A 12,128-nucleotide genomic window follows, 5' to 3' on the forward strand; every position below is an offset into this window, starting at 1 on the left:
GTATCTATCTATCTATTGTGGTGGACAGCTGGTGATCCTGCCCAACCGGGATGCCTGTAACGACCAGGACCTCCCACTAGGACCCCAATAGGGCAGCCACACTGGTCTGCATTGGAGCCACTGCCAGGAGGCGCCCGGACGATTATAGAGCCTTGGATTGCAGCACTTCTGCCACACCTGGAAGTGATGCCGGAAGAGCAACATGAAGCACCTGGGGCACATCCGGGACAGTATAAAAGAGGCCACCTCACTCCCTTAGTCGAGACGGAGTTTGGTGGAAGAGGACAGAGCTTGTGTGTGGAGGAGTGAGAGTGGCAGAAAGAGAAGAAGAAAGAGAGAAAGAAGGGACTGAGTATTTGGTTGGTTAGATCACTGTGTAGCCGAGGATCGGACCTCACATATGGTCATGAGCTATGGGTAGTGACCGAAAGAACGAGATCGCGAATACAAGTGGCTGAAATGAGTTTCATCCGCAGGGTGTCTGGGCTTTCCCTTAAAGATAGGGTGAGAAGCTCAGTCATCCGGGAGGGGCTCAGAGTAGAGCCGCTGCTCCTCCGCATCGAGAGGAGTCAGATGAGGTGGCTCGGGCATCTGAGCAGGATGCCTCCTGGACGCCTCCCTGGTGAGGTGTTCTGGGCATGTCCAACCGGGAGGAGGCCCCGGGGAAGACCCAAGACACGCTGGAGGGACTATATCTCTCGGCTGGCCTGGGAACGCCTTGGGATTCTCCCGGAAGAGCTAGAAGAAGTTGCCGGGGAGAGGGAAGTCTGGGCATCTCTGCTCAAGCTGCTGCCCCCGCGACCCGACCTCGGATAAGCGGAAGAGAATGGATGGATGGATGAATGGATGGATGGATAGATCACTGTGTGGTGTTGTACATAATAAGTAATATTAATGTGCAGCCAAACAAATAAATGTGTATGTTTTTAGGACATCTGGTGTCTGTCTGTCTGTGTACGGGGGCTGAACTTCACACTATCTATCTATCTACTATATAGTGCCTTTCCAATCTATCTATCTATCTATCTATCTATCTATCTATCTATCTATCTATCTATCTATCTATCTATCTATCTATCTATGGCATAACCGCACTTGCCATCATAGTCTGTCTGTCGATTTCACCATTCCTTTACCCCTATTTCGTGAACAAGACCCCTAGGTACTAAAACTCCTCCACTTGAGGCAGTAACTCACCTCCCAATGGGAACGGACAAGAAGGTAGGTTCAGTTATGGGATGCATCCGGATCCCCTGGAGGTAGTAGTCAAGTAGCAAATGAAGACAAAACAGACAACCATCTCAAAGTATTAACAAGAACAGAGCAAAACCCTAACTAAGCTGCCATCTTCATAGACAGCTGCCCATTGTAACAGGTGAGATTGTTCATTTTTTGACTGCCTAACATCTCCCTAATTTTGTCCAAAGTATGCCTGCTCCATCACAGGGCAACACACTGGAAACTTGTGGAAAAGAGGATGGTGGCAAATTTGGATGCCATCATGAAAAATCCCCTCCATCTCCTCCAGGAGGCGCTCTCTAGGAGCACATTTAGCCACAGGCCCATTTCACCACGGTGTATGAAGAAGAGCTTCTGGGGTGCTTTTCTGCACCCTGCTATCAGGCAATTCAAAGCTTCCACCCGATGTACTCAAATTTATTTAAAGGTATTTTTATTTATTGAAGTGAGAGGTGGAGTCGGGGTAAGGGCTCCACTTCCGAGGAAACAGACACTCACTTAGCCACTAATACAGAAGTGTGGCGAGCACATTGGCAAAACGAAACCTCCGAAGAAAGAGTCACTCACTTAGCCGCTAATCTTTCTGCCCCCTGCTATCAGGCAATTCAATGCTTCCACCTGATGTACTGATTAAATTTGTTGTTATTTATTGACTGATTGATTGATTGATTAATTGGCTTATTATCTGTCCTGTGAGTATGCATCCTTGTTATTTTATGTTTCTGCTACTGTATGCATTTAAATTTCCATCCATCCATTATCCAACCCGCTATAGGGTCACGGGGGTCTGCTGGAGCCAATCCCAGCCAGCACAGGGCGCAAGGCAGGAATAAACCCCGGGCAGGGCACCAGCCCACCGCAGGCATTTGAATTTCCTCTAGATAAAGTTTATGTAATCTAATCTAAAAATCTAATATGAACACATGAAAGAAACAACAGCAAGTTTACTTGATTTTGTTTGCTAGTTTATCCAAATTTTCTAGATCTGTTTTGTACTCAGCCTGATCTACTCAACCATAGAAAACTAATGGGTGAGGCATTAAGTAAAAGGATTAGAAGATGAGAAATCTGTTGTTAGGAGCACGAAGGCGTTGTGTGAAGTCCTTCTATTGTATCTTTTTGTCATTGACACATCCGTGTTTTCACAGCTCTGAATGGGTGAGACATTAGGTGAGAATGGGTGACGCAGGTGGTGCAAAGTAGAGCGAAGTGTATATTTCTAATATGGGAACATCTGTGCTCTCGGAGTTCTGATCTATAAATAGGGCTTCCTTGAGTCCCGGCTCACATTTTCTTCTGTAGAAGCACACTGAGTAGACGACTTACTTGTGTACAAAGCTCTTGAACACATATATGATCATGGCAACAGTGAGGAAGAAAGAGGCCCGGGTGACACCGACTTAGGAGAAAAAAAAGTCTGAATTAAAGAACACCACTGAATATGATTCAGATTATGAATCAACAGGTGACAAAAGAACAGACAAAAAGAAGAGGTGACAGCTCAGTGCCCCAAGTCATGTAAAAAGTGGCATTTTGTGCCAATAATCTAATGAATATTTTTGCAAGACACACACCATCATCACCACACACTGCCACACACAGAGGCACCCGTTTAGCTGTTCATTTTATTGTTCACAACATCAAAGAGCCTCCAGTGTCTGTTCAGGGAGTGGATGTGGAGGCGATGAACTGCTAAAGCTACATGGCGGCCCACAGCAATGAAAGGCTGGACTGGTCACGTAACACAGAGGAGCTCCCGAAGGAAGGGCAGAGCACACCTTTGTAGGGTTGTCACAATATTAAGTTACGTTCCAGACCCACCAATAGGTGAAAATACGTGATATAGAAAGACCACATTTTTTTTTATAGTTTAAGCCTTAAAATACCCCTCCCACATGCTTTAAACACATGTAAAACTTATTAAAACACACTTTGGATACACATATGATACGCGGATGTCGAGCTAAAGATATGAGTAACATAATAATAATCATCATCAGTTTTACCTTCTCCTGTATGGTCAAGGTCTTCCTCTGGCGCTTAGGCTCACTGCTACCAGAAGGCTTACAAGATGCAGGACGCTTTCAGGCCCGGTCTTAGGTATTATGGGGCCCTAGGCGAAAGGGGGGGTCCAGGGGCCCCCCTGGAAGCTCTGCGAAATGCGTGAAAATTAGACCAAGGAGATGTTTTCTTGTAACGTTACGAGGTCATCACCCTGCGTCCCTTTTTCGCCCCTGCTGGCCCACGTGATTTAAACATGCGAGGGGAGGGGCGGGCCGGGGGCCTGGCCGCCGTCGATCCGGGGCCCTAAGCGGTCGCCTACTTCGCCTATGCCTAAGGCCGGGCCTGACGCTTTGGAGCCATCATAGGGCTTAAAACAAACGAAAAGCTCACAAAAGTTTGCTCACAAAAGTCGGACCACAAGCAAGGTAGGCGATACACGATTTGTCGGGTACCCACGCTCGCTGTTCTTGCGAGATTACACCACGTTAGCTGCAGCTAATCAGAACCCAAGAGAATAAAATCCGCTCTGATTGGTTGAGTCTCTTTCAGCCAATAATGGGCTTTGTAAGAAATCATCTGGGTGCTGTAACGCGAAACTCTTTGTCTGCTGAAAACCGTATGCTTTGTTATGAATTGGCTGCAAAGTACACTACAGGTAGGATGTACTTATTGAATTTTAGCGGGGGCGCGATAGCTGAACTGCAATAGAGCGGGGGATTACTGTATATACAGTATATATTTTTTTAACTTTTATTGAATTTATTTAAAGCATATAACATTCCATACAATCAAGTCAAACTTAACAAAACTAAATTAAATTTAACCCCAACCCATCAGGAAGAGAGAGGCAAATAGCCAGAGTAAAACTACTGAGAGTAGTAAAGAGAGAAAGGAGTAGACCCCCCCAAACCCCCCAGCCCTTATATAAATGTTCATTCAAAATTAGTATTGATTAGGTCCTGCCAGGTTTGAAAGTTTTATACAGATCATCAAAGTGAGAATTTGATTTTTTCCAATTTTTGATAGTATAAAACATCAGTTACCCACTGACTTAGAATAGGAGAGTTAGGATTCTTCCAGTTGAACAAGATAAGTCTGTGTGCCAATAGTGTAGTAAAGGCGATCACAGTTTATGTGTCCTTCTCCACTTTAAGCCCCTCTGTGAGCCCACCAAACACAGCTGTTAATGGGTTAGGAGGGATTGTGACCCCAAGGCCGTCTGAAAGGCATTTAAAGATTTTGGTCCAAAATGATGTTAATTTGGTGCAGGCCCAAAACATGTGATCCAGTGAGGCTGGAGCTCGATTGCAACGTTCGCAGGTTGGGTCTTACCCTGGAAACATTTTGGACAATTTTAAACAAGACAGATGTGCTTGATATATAATTTTAAGTTGAATAATTGTATGCTTTGTGCACATGGAGCTCAAGAGAATTCTGTGCATGGCTGCCTTCCACTCCTTTTCGGAAATGTTGAGTAAGAGATCCTTTACCCACTGTACTTTGGGATCTTTAAAAGGGACTTTAACATGGTTTTATATATTATTAATTTTTAACTTTCATACAAGAAAAGTATTCAAATTGAATACCATTTTCCATACCCAATACAGTATTTAACTTCATGTCATGTAATTTTCTAACCCGCTCAGTCCAAACCAGGCTCACAGCAGGGTTGGAGTCTATCCCACTAGCATAGGGCACAAGGCAGGAACAAACTCTGGACAATTAAACTAGTAAACATTTTAAAAGTACTAGGTATATGAAGTGTGTAAATTGTTATCAGAAAATAAAGCATAAAGTCAAATGCTCTATATGATCTCATTTTTTAATATAAAGTGTGCTGGTACAAATGAAGACAGAATGTCCTAGTTTAACAGGGAGGCAGTTTTAAGCACTTTTCCTTTTCTTTATACAAGTGAGCATTGAAGAGTTCAAATAAATGTTGGCTTATTGACCAAATCATCTCAAACACATTACGATAAGCGCAAAACACACATTTTCTCTCCTCACAATAACTCTCACCATTGCACTGCCCTTCTCCACTCAAGTGTTGCCTCTCTACCTCCCAGCTCCGACTCGCCAGGATAAGGGAGTGTGGTCCCTTTCATTACACATCCGGGAGTACTTCCAGCGCCAGGGTGATTGCCCGATGGAAGCACATCCGGGTCACACAGAAGTTCATTATAACAGGGAGCTTGTCTCCCTGCAGTGCCCTCTCGCAGCACCCAGTAACCCCAGCAGAGCTGCCTTGCCAGACTACATTTCCCAGCATGCACTGCTGGCTTCCCACTGGGCATGGATATTTTGTACTGCTGTCATCTAGCATGCTGGTAGAATAAAAACTCTCCAGCGATATCTTTTCCTTTCCATGGGCTGTCCGTCCATCTTTTCCGATCCTTCCCTTGTGGCACCCACACTATCTATCTATCTATCTATCTATGTACATAAGTTTAATATGTCACTGTGCTCTGTACAAAAAAAATGTATAAATCCACTCACATGTACAGCTAACACAAGGCCAGATTTAGCACACAGGGGCTCATCATTTAGAGTTGCTAGGCAAGCATTAGAAGACAAGAAAGAGACAACTGCGAAAATGGGCATTGTACTATTTATGTGTGACAGAATCAGCATGACATTGGATATTCTTTTCCTTGTTTGGAATGGCATGATTTACCTAAGTGGGACCTGCACTTGGAGAAAGGATATAAAACCTTAGAACATTGCCTGGCACACCTTTGAAGCTGATGGACGAATGGGAGAGAACGTCATCCGATCCTGAAAATCCTTTCAGTGCAGTGATGAAAATGGCAGACTGTATACATCGAGATCCCACTTCGGTGAAAAGTCTTGCTATGGCTTCTTTTGTCTGTAATGCAGCATAAATCGTCATTAAAGAAAGCTAAGTTATTTCTCCTATGTGATTTCTCACCGATGTATCACTAAGGGAGGGGTATCACCTTTTAATATTATATCTATATAGGTTCAGGTTACATAGACACCGCAATTACAAAACGAACATATTTCCAGGGAGCTAGCTCCCCCTAGAGGAAAACACTATCTATTATATAGTGCCTTTCTCTATTTCTCTCTCTCACTCTCTCCCTCTATCTATCTATCATATAGGAAAAATGTTTTGGTTTTTTTTAATTCCATACTCTGTGAAGAGTTTCATGCAGTTTTACTCCATCAACCCATTGACCGCCCACTCCTAATTCAAAATATTTGTAGGTTTTCAAATGTTGAAAAATTTAAAATTTTATTGGAAATTCACACATGCAAGAGTCCATCAAGTACTTCTTCAAAAATTTGAGATTTAAGAAATATGAGACTCCACAACCAACAACTAACAATATTAGAGCAGTTGATAGCAGATTCCAACTGAACTGATGTGGAAATTGTATCTCTAAAAGCTTTTTCAGCCACTAGAAGCCCATGTGGTCTTGACTTTTAACTGTATAATATGTAAAATACTATTAAACAAGTTATACAATGAATGTATGAAGTAACATTCAGGTGCGTTCGGCGACTAAGTGAATTGAAATGAACCTTGGAGTATTTCACTTTTTTTTTTTTTATTTAGTTTGTCCAGGAGTCACTTGTTACATTTTTGATTATGAGATTATTTTGTCTGCGGTGGGTTGACACCCTGCCCAGGATTGGTTCCCTGCCTTGTGCCCTGTGTTGGCTGGGATTGGCTCCAGCAGACCCCCGTGACCCTGTGTTCGGATTCAGCAGGTTGGAAAATGGATGGATGGATGGATTATTTTGTAACAATAAGTCATATTTAAAAGTAATAGTGATGATAGAATGCAATTCCATTTGTCAGTAGTCTCCATTAAATATTCGCTTTTTAACGGCCCATTACAGTGGAGTTGAAATGGAGCACAGAAAGGCTTGTGGTGGCTCAAAGGCTTTCACACACAGCAGATTGTAATTCAAGAGATGAGAAAATGATGTGTGTTAGCGGTGGAGGGTCTGTGACTAATTGTTCAATTTTCTTAAATATAATATTTCTGAAAGTATACCCAACAGACTAGTCTCTATACCGTATATATAAAAATCCAACATCTGTCTGTCTGTTTGCTTTTCACGAGAGAACTACTTAATTGATTTAGATCGGGGTTTTTTATATAATTTGCTTGAACATTCCGGTTGATTTTGTGACTTCTCTTATCGCGCTGAGTATCATAGTTTGGTTACCAATTTATTTGCGTGAATCCCAGAGAGATGCAGCGAGCCGAGGGAAGGGGGAGGCATGACGTCAGGAGTAGGGAGCTGGGCAGGACCCTCCTCAATTACTCACCAGCCTCCATTCAAATCAGTCTACCTCTCGCCACGTGTTGGAGTGCACCTTGCCTCCACTTAGCTAGCGATACCTGTTTGTTCAGTAGACATTATCATCTACAGATTGTTAAAGAGTAACGTTTGACGTTTTTGAGAGAGAGATCAGAGCTACATGTATTTTAAAGAGTAGTTGCTCGTTGGCAGCAATATCACGGCCATGTGCTCTTCTCCCCATGCAGGGGATGCTCTCCCGTCAGAGCTGAACACGATCAGATACAGTGCCAATGTTTGATGTTGGAGCGCACCTACCTTCTGCTTGGCCAGAGATACCTGGCCAACTTTTAGATTTTAGAGATCACAGCTACATTATCACCCCTGAGAACAAAACCAAAAATCTTGCATATCAAGATACGAAAGCCCTTGGATACGAAAGCTATCAATATAAATTCTTCTCAATAGAATTTATTATATTTTTAACATTTTTTTATTGATTTTTAATGTTTATCCTGTTTCACTGTTACGCGGGTGGAGCTGCGGGGGACAGCTAGTCTTAAATATAAATGTCTACACATGGAAGTGTGTATGTCTGTCTGTCCAGCCCGGAAGTGCAGAGCTACAGCGTGAAGCACAGAGAAAGTGACTCTATTGCCAAAGTGAAACTGCCGCCGCTGATACACATTGGCAAAATGAAACCACAGAGGAGAGAAAAACTCACTTAGCCGCTGATAGACAACGGAGGCGAGCACATCGGCAAAACGAAACCACTGAGGAGCTGCTAATACACAGTCAATGCGATCGATTGATTGAAGTGCCAGAGTCCATGGTTTCTAGTTGCCCAGGCTTTTTTACAGTCTACGTGTGGAAGTGTGTGTGTCTGTCTGTCTGGCCTGGAAGTGCAAGGCTACAACACGAAGCTCAAAGAGCTGGCAAGGTGGCCCCAAGTTAACAAGTCGGAAGAAGAAAGAAGTACAAGGCTACAGCATGAAAGAAAGCGACTCAGTCGCTAAAGTGAAACCGTTGACTAAAGACAAACTCGCTTTGCCGCTAATACATAAGCAAGGCGAGCACATCGGCAAAACATAACCAGAGGAGAGAGAAACTCGCTTAACCGCTGATAGACAAGGGGGGCCGAGCACGTCGGTGAAACGAAACCACCGATTCTTCATGTCAATTGTTTTTTGTGACAATTACAATAGTTTCTAGGAGCCTAAGATTTTTACAGCATGGGCTTGCACAGCTAGTATCTAATAATTAGCAATTGAAAGTATCTAACAATACAAATTGAGCAGTATTAGTATGAAACCAGTATCAATATTACCCTATGAAAGGTGAAAAGGAACTGAAATAAGTTCTCCATCTAGCTATTAATATTACTAAAAACACAGTACTTTGTTAAGATTATGTAAATAAGTAACTTGGCAAGGAACTAATTTACTGTTTAAAGGGAATATGAATAGTACACAATGGGCAAGAAGATCAGGAGCTTGTCGAGATTCTTCATGTGTATCTGTAATAAGCATAAGTTTAATATGTCACTGTACTCTGTGCAAATATATCTTATAAATCTGCCTTTTTCTACTCACATGCACAGTTGACACAGAGCCAGATTTAGCACAGGGGTTCACCGTACAGAACTGATAGGCAAGCATTATATTATACAGTATATAATTTCCCCTTGGGATTAATAAAGTATCTATCTATCTATCTATCTATAGGACAAGACAGACAGAGACAACTGGGAAACATGCAGTCAGACTGAGGACTGTTGTATACTTTATTTCTCTGTCAAAGTCAGCATGAAATTGTATCCTCTTTTGCCTTGTTTGGAATTGCATGATTCACCTAAATGGTGGCCTGCACGTGAAGAAAGAGTATAAAGCATTGGAACGTTGCCCGGCACACCTTTGAAGCTGACGGATGGATGGGAGATAACCTCATCCGATCCTGAAAATCCTTCCACTGCAACGGCGAAAACAGCAGACTCTACACATTGGGCCCCTACTCCTGAACTGGGTTCTTGCCATTGGCTTCCTTTCGTCTGTTATGCAGCGTAAGCCATTATCAAAGAAAGTTATTTCTCGTGAGTGATTCTTTTAAAGCCATATAACTAAGGGAAGGGTATTGCCTTTTTATTTTATTATTATTCATTATTATTTTTATTTATATAGTTTCAGGTTATGTAACACGCCACAATTACAAAAGAACTCATTCCAAGGGAGCTAATGCCCCCTGCTGGATACAGTGTCTGAGACTGAAAAGTCAGGAGACGAGCACACCACTTCCGCTGAGCACTGGAGTAGCGGGGTGATCGAGTACGCCAAGGTCCGGCAGACGTTGATGGAGGCAGCATGAAAGTGAGAGGTGTGTTGGCCAACCCTGAAGGAGCTAGTTGGGATGGGAGCCGGAGAGAGTGACCCTCAGCTCTTGGTGTTTCCATCAGCTTCAAGACCTGGGAAGAATGAGCTAGTGGAGACTGAGAGAAAAAGACATGCTGGGCCGACAGGTGATCTGAAAGAGTGGACCCGATGTCTGCAAAGTTTTACTTTTGGCTTTTAATGGATTATTTATTGCTGATTTTATCTTCCGTAAGCACTGGATTGTATTATGCTTTATTTAATGAAGGAGCACTGCACTTTCGTTTGGAACACCATTGCTTTGAGAATAAAAGCTCTAAAGCACTTTGCAACACACTGTTGCTGACTGTTTGTGTCATCTCGGCTCATGACTAACAAAGTTTCCGGGTTCAAGGTGCCAAAGGACTTGGAGCCAACCTGGACCATCACATCTCTATCGTCTCGTCTTGCCCACCCATCTCCCAGGTATTCTCACTGAAGCTCAGACACCAGTAAAAGAAGTCCACGTTAGACTCCTGTCCCAACCACCTTCAATTGGTGTCCACCAGGACAAGCTAAGTATAACCTCCTCATCCTGCCCTCTCCGTCAGTGTCTGTAGGATCCCATGGAGTGCCCCTCTCTACGCTCCTCCACAGGATTTTCCTGACCACTTGTCACCTTCCATTTACCCAGTTTTGTTCCCTAATTTCTTTCCTCGTCTTTTTATCCCTCCTGGGTGCAGGTGCATTCACTAACAACTTTCAGAGCGTCAATGGAGAATGGCTGCGCTGATTGAGTTTGCACTGATCTCCCCATCAAACATCCTGCGGCTGCATGGCTTTCCACCCACTTGCACCTACACCCAAAAAATTTGAGGACCACTCTTTTTTATTTATTTATTTTTTTTAATTGTGCACTGCCACGGACCCCAGCCGCTATTCACCACACAATTTTCTGAAAAGTGAACTTCTCTTCTTTTAGAATTGGGCATTTTTCTCTGCGCAGTTTGTGTTGTTTCATTGTTTGATTTTTCTTTTCAGCCATCAATCTATTTTGGGCTGAGTTTATTTAAATGTAACCAATCCACTAAATATAATGTTTAACAAGAAACCCAATATGGTGTCACAACCTAACCAGTAATACTTTAGTGTGTGAACAAAGCTGGGAAAGTGCAGCCTAATTGTGTAGAAGTGCTGACTGATATTGATTAGTGGCTACTTGAGAGTGTCATGACTCGACAAATGAATCCAAGGAAATAGAGAGATGTAGAGAAGTATTTCTTTAATCTGTAAATGGCTGAGGTAAAATGTAAAACATGATGCAAAACAGCTGCCAAAATTCAAACTGAGGCTGGAAACGAGCAGTTAGTGTTCATTAAATTGAATGGAGAAAAGCTAAGAAGAGATCATCAATTTCCTGAACTTTTGCATTTTTTTTGGATTTGGTTTCACATTTTATTTATTGTCCCACTTTAAGAATGTTTTATAAAAAAATAAACAATGAAAGAATAAATATTAAGTAACAATTTAGCCACTGCTAAATATAAACTGCTCAAAAAAATTAAAGGTACACTTTGAAAACACATCAGATCTCAATCCTACTGGATATCTCTATTGATATACACTGATATGGTAATGTGTTAGGAATGAAAGGATGCCACATCGCTTGATGGAAATGAAAATGATCAACCTACAGAGGGCTGAATTCAAAGACACCCCGAAAATCAAAATGAAAAAATGAGGCGGCAGGCAGGAGAGTCCATTTTGCCTGAAATTTCATTGCAGCAACTCCAAATCGTACTCAGTAGTTTGTATGACCCCCACATGCTTGTATGCATGCCTGACAACGTCGGGGAAGGGGGTGTCATGCTCCTAATGAGATGACAGATGGTGTCCTGGGGGATCTCCTCCCAGATTTGGACCAGGGCATCACTGAGCTCCTGGACAGTCTGAGGCGCAACCTGTTGGCGTTGGATGGACCAACACATAATGTCCCACCCAGAGGTGTTCTATTGGAGTGAGGTCAGGTGAGTGAGCGTGGGGGCCAGTCAATGGTATCAATTCCTTCATCCTCCAGGAACTGCCTGCATACTCTCGCCACATGAGGCCAGGCATTGTCGTGCACCAGGAGGAACCCAGGAGCCACTGCACCAGCATAGGGTCTGACAATGGGTACAAGGATTTCATCCCGATGCTTAATGGCAGGGAAGGTGCCATTGTCTAGCCGGTAGAGGTCTGTGCGTCCCTCCATGGATATGCCTCCCCAGA

General features: G+C 43.0%; 2 protein-coding genes across 4 annotated transcripts in view; both read right to left on the minus strand.

Moving 5' to 3' along the window:
• Nucleotides 1-12,128, minus strand: part of LOC114647822 (uncharacterized) — a 1,111,123-nt gene that overhangs the window by 598,461 nt on the left and 500,534 nt on the right. The gene's annotated exons all lie outside the window — the stretch shown is intronic.
• adora1b (adenosine A1 receptor b) overlaps nt 1-12,128 on the minus strand; it is a 170,338-nt gene that overhangs the window by 75,668 nt on the left and 82,542 nt on the right. The window lies entirely within an intron of this gene.

The sequence above is a fragment of the Erpetoichthys calabaricus genome, chromosome 3 (genome assembly GCF_900747795.2).
Source record: "Erpetoichthys calabaricus chromosome 3, fErpCal1.3, whole genome shotgun sequence".
Classification (NCBI taxonomy): Eukaryota; Metazoa; Chordata; class Cladistia; order Polypteriformes; family Polypteridae; genus Erpetoichthys; species Erpetoichthys calabaricus.